Consider the following 5958-nt stretch of genomic DNA (forward strand, 5'->3'; position numbering starts at 1 on the left):
GTTTGTAAGCTAGGTTTTGAAAAAGTTGGATTATTTCTGTTTGAGGAATGATGATCCCATTAGATTTTTTGTATGTGTTGAGGATTAAAAATATATATTTAATTCGTAAGAATGATGATCTGGGAGAGAGAACGAAGAAAAGTGCGTGTGAGTTAGGTTTTGGAATTATTGGGGGTTTTACCGTTTATGTTAAGATTATATTAAATTGGTAATTCCATTGATTATTATATTAATTTATGAATGTTATTGTTATATTACTTGATAAGAATTGATGATCCAGATGTGAATTGCTTGAGGGGTGTGTATGTGATATGGAATTGTGTATGTGATATGGAATTGAGCTATGAGATGAGATGTTGTATGGATGTGATTATGATTGTGATTGTGGTTCCTCACACATATGACCAGGAATGAGACGACCCTGGGTAGGTGATGCTTCAGGGATGGCGTGCCCCTGGCATAGTGTGGGATGAGTGAGGCAATTAACACGCATCACTTATGTCAAATATGGCAGCCCTAACATAGGGTTAATTGCAAGACTTGTGTGGATTGTAATGTGATTGTGGTTCCTCACACTAATGACCAGGGATGAGACGAACCTTGGGTAAGTGATGTTATAAGGACGAGCGTGCCCCTGACATGGTGTGGGATGAGTGAGGCAATTAACCCGTATCACTTGTGTCAGGTGTGGCGTGGCCTTGACATAATGTTAATTGTAAGATTTGTGTGGATTGTAATGGATTTTTTTGATTATGAATCGTGATGTGAAGATGATGAATGATTGATAGAATGATGATATATCTATAGAAATGCTTGTAAATAACATTTCAAGTTATGATGAGATGATGTTGTGGATTTCCTTGTGTGCTTTATATATAAATGTTTTCTTTTCTCACCGTACAATATGTAGATGTTTTAGGTGAGGAAGATCCGGCTTTGAGTGACACTAGAATGTCAACCGTTGAGTTGTGGGTGTGCTTTGATATTATGACATCGGAACAGAGAATTCTAGGATAAATTTTTATATGTATTTAGAGTTATACCTTCTCTTTTGAAATCAATTTGTAAACTCTCAAGTTTTACTTTCTAAATTTCATTTTTAATTATTTTGGTTATTTATGAAGGTTTTATGTGAACCTTTTTACCAACGTTGAATATTTTATTCTTTAGTTTATTTACAAGATTTATTTATATATATGTTGGGGTAGTAAGGGTGTCACAACTTTAAAATATGATTTATATATTTAAAAATATTTACTTATTTAAATTTAAATAAAATTTTAATATTATTTATTTATATATTTGAGTGAAATTGAAAGTAATAAGTGTATTAGATTAGGATTTTAATGGATTTTTAAAGATTTTTGTTTATTATAATTTTTTTTTTATATTCAATCAAGACTTTTTTTTTATGTGATATTCAATTAAGACAATTTAAAAAATTCTAAAAGTCCATCAAAAATTAGTTGTATTTAAAAAACTAAGTTGGTATCTAAAAATATAAGGATTTAAATAGATTATTTTAAATAATAAATTAAAAAAAATTAGTGTAATTTACATGTAATTCACTTATCAAACAATTTCATCAAAAATATTTAGATTTTGGAAAAGAAAAAAATATTCTTCTATTTCTACTTTTTTTTTCTCTTAAATCTTTTCTCTCGCCTTTTTTATTCTCTCACATTCTTTTTTTCTCTTTCATTCTGATTTGTCATTCGTGTTTCTCTTTCTTCTTTTTTTCTTTATCTCATTTTGTCCTTTTCTCTCCATCTCTCTCACCTTTCTTGCTTCTATTTCTCTCTCTCTTTCTTCTTTATATCTTTTTATTTATCTCTTATTCTTCTATCATTTTTTTATCTATTATTTGATGTATAATTTATCAATATTTATTTTTTTAATCATTAAATATTTAAAATAATATTTGTGTTATTAAATATTATCTATTGTTAAATTTTTTCAATTATTAAAATTTAACTATTTATTTTTAATAAAATTTAATATTGAAATATAAAATTTTAAAACATATATTAAAAGGAATTTTCAGGTCATGGTAATGACCCTCAAAATGAAAATGAAGTTTTCAATTTATACCATGCTTCCTTAAGAAATATAATTAAAATCATATTTAATCACTACAACATTTGTTGTCTACAACAACAATAAAAAAATCGTTGTTGAAAGCCAAAAAACCGTTCTTGAAACTTTAGGCAACGGTTTCTCAAGCGTGAATTTATCAACTGTTGCCTATTCCAATATGCAATAGTTTTTTGACCTGTACCCATGATGTCAAAAAACTGTTGCCTAAACTTTTAGGAATGGTTTTCATGATATTCATTGGCAACAATTTTTTTTTTATTTAAAGCAACACTATAAATTTTTAAAAAATGGTTTTACAAATGTAGTCAATTTTTATAGGCAACCCTTTTATGACTGTTGCTAGCGACATTAGGGAACATTTTTTAAAGGTTGTCTATGAGATAATATAGGCAACAATTAAGAATACATTTAAGCTATAATTTTGTAAATGTTGTCTATATTATTTTTAAACCGCGTAACGATTATTTTTATATTGACTTATAATATTGACAATAACAAACCATTATTTAAGTGATAATCTTCACCATATACTATTATTAAATGATTATAAATGTAATATATATGTAATATGTACCTATAATCATATATATGTGAAATCATATATATATATATATATATATATATATATATATATATATATATATATTAAATTTCACTTTAACCGCATTGAACCCATAACTCGTATAACCCATACAACCATAGAACCATAATCGTACACGTACACTTGTGAACCCCATAACCCACACACTCAATGCACAACATCACATAATCTATAACCTCACGTAATGAGAGAGATAACAATAACAGTGATCACGCATAGAGAAAAAAATATAAGGTGAGAATCATACCTAAGAGACGCCCAATAATAGCAACAACAGCTATGTGTGATGAGAAAGATGCAGAGAGGAACACACAGAGAATGAATATCACAAGTGTATGTGATGAGAAAATTTTAGGGATTCTAATTTTTGTTTTGAGGAGATGAGAAGTCTTTTGTTTTAGTGATTTTGGAAATTAAAGATAGGAGAAGCCTTTGACAATCAATTTTTTTTTAAAAGTTCGTCAAAATTTGATTGTGTTTTAAAAAATAAGTTGATATTCAAAAATAGAGATATTTATATGGATTATTTTGAGAATTTTGTGAAACTTTTTAGTATAATTTATATCTAATTGACTCATCAAACAATTTCACTAAAACTTTTGAGATCTTGTAAGAGTTTTTTCCTTTTATTTCTAATCTCTCTTTTTTTTTTTGGCTTTTTTTCTCTTCTATCATATTATTTTTTTCTCTTTCGTTCTCTCACCTTTCTTTCTTCTCTATCTCTTATCTTTTTTCTTTTTCTCTTTTTATTCATCTCTTTCATTTATCTCTTATTCTTCTATCATTTTTTTTATCTATCATTTTATGTATAATTTATCAATATTTATTTTTTAATCATTAAATATTTAAAATAATTTTTGTGTTATTAAATATTATCTATCATTAAAATTTTATCCATAACTATACTATCTTCTAAGCATTAGCGTCTTTTCGCTCTTGCTCCTAGGTTTGAATAATAGGTTCAAAAGTATGATCTTCATTAACTGGTAACGTTGAAGATGAAGGTTCATCCACCGCTTCAATTGGAAATTCATCAGAACAACATTCTTTACGTAGAAAGTTATGTAGTGCTGCACATACTAACACGAGTTCTACTTGTGTCTTAAATAAAAATGGAGGTGCTGACTTAAAATTTGTGAACCTTGATTTAAAAATACCAAATATTCTCTCGATCACATTCCTTAAAGATGCATGACGAAGATTGAACAATTCTTTCTCATTTTCAGGGTCATTACCCTGATATGCAAAATCTTGTACATGATATCTTACACCTCGAAATGGAGCTAAAAATTGGCTTCGATTAGGAAATCCACAATCCACAAAAAAAATATTTACCTAATTATATATGCAATATATATAATATTAATATAATAATAATAATTATTATGATTTTTATTATTATTTAAAGAATAAGCATTTAGATATAGAGAATATATATATATATATATATATATTATTTTAGTTATATATTAAATGATAACTTTTAACGATATTTATAAATGTAAATTATTCTAACAAATATTTTAACAATATTTCCTCTTTTAAAAAATAAGCTAATGAAGGCATAAATCCTAAACCCTAAAAAATTAGATACTGCAATGTCTTATGTTAATTTTATTTTTTTAAATATAAAAAAGTCCTAATTTCACAATATAAAAATAAAAAGAAAAATTCATAGTTAAAAAAATAAAATAATTGTTGAGTCATAAAAGGAGGAGGGATAAGAGTAACAAACTTAAGGAAAGGAGAGAGATTGCAGTTTTTATGCTGAGAGAGTTCTTTCCCTAACTAAGATCCATTTTCATCTTTCACCTTTTTCTTTTCTTGACGTGTGTTATAAAAAAATTGCTACTTAAAAGTTGAAATTTCAAGCATTTTTTTGTGTTATATAAAAGAACAAATTCAACTACATAGAATAAAATAAAGCAAGTTAATTAAAAAGAACAAACAGAAAAATAGAACAAGTTAATAACACTATTATTTACATATCGGAGTTTCAAAAAATAGGGGAATGGAATGAGAACAGTACTACAATATTATATATGAGCAATGAACAATAGTGCAATATTATTAGCAGAGAAAAAATGGAGAAGACAGGAGCATAGAAAAAAAAAGATGAAAAACTCACTTGAAAATTCTTGAAAAGTTACTTCAAACAATCCTTCAAAATCCGATGGGTTTGGATGGGCTTGTTTTATGAATTTGGTATTTATAGATAACACTAGAAAGTCCTTCAAAATCTCTCTCACACAACAATCTTTTAAAATCCTTACATTTTTGAATACCAATGAATTGTTTTTAAGTTGTAAAAAATCTCAAATGAATACCAATGAATTTTAATGGACTCTTAAAAAAATCTTGAACATCCAGATTGAATACCACTGGATTGTTTTTAAGTGACATAAAATCCTGATTGAATACCAATGGACTTTTTTACTAAAAAAAAGTCTTTTAAAATCCTACAAAATCCTAAACCATTACACCCCCCTAAATAAGCGCGTAACGATTATTTTTATATTGACTTATAATATTGAAAATAACAAACCATTATTTAAGTGATAATCTTCACCATATACTATTATTAAATGATTATAAATGTAATATGTACCTATAATCATATATATGTGAAATCATATATATATATATATATATATATATATTAAATTTCACTTTAACCGCATTGAACCCATAACTCGTATAACCCATACAACCATAGAACCATAATCGTACACGTACACTTGTGAACCTCATAACCCACACACTCAATGCACAACATCACATAATCTACAGCCTCACGTAATGAGAGAGATAACAATAACAGTGATCACGCACAGAGAAAAAAATATAAGGTGAGAATCATACCTGAGAGACGCCCAATAATAGCAACAACAGCTATGTGTGATGAGAAAGATGCAGAGAGGAACACACAGAGAATGCATATCACAAGCGTATGTGATGAGAAAATTTTAGGGATTCTAATTTTTGTTTTAAGGAGATGAGAAGTCTTTTGTTTTAGTGATTTTGGGAATTAAAGATAGGAGAAGCCTTTGACAATCAATTTTTTTTTAAAAGTTCGTCAAAATTTGATTGTGTTTAAAAAAATAAGTTGATATTCAAAAATAGAGATATTTATATGGATTATTTTGAGAATTTTGTGAAACTTTTTAGTATAATTTATATGTAATTGACTCATCAAACAATTTCACTAAAACTTTTGAGATCTTGTAAGATTTTTTTCCTTTTATTTCTAATCTCTCTTT

The sequence above is a fragment of the Cajanus cajan genome, chromosome 2 (genome assembly GCF_000230855.2).
Source record: "Cajanus cajan strain Asha chromosome 2, NIPB_CcT2T_4, whole genome shotgun sequence".
In the NCBI taxonomy this organism is placed as follows: domain Eukaryota; kingdom Viridiplantae; phylum Streptophyta; class Magnoliopsida; order Fabales; family Fabaceae; genus Cajanus; species Cajanus cajan.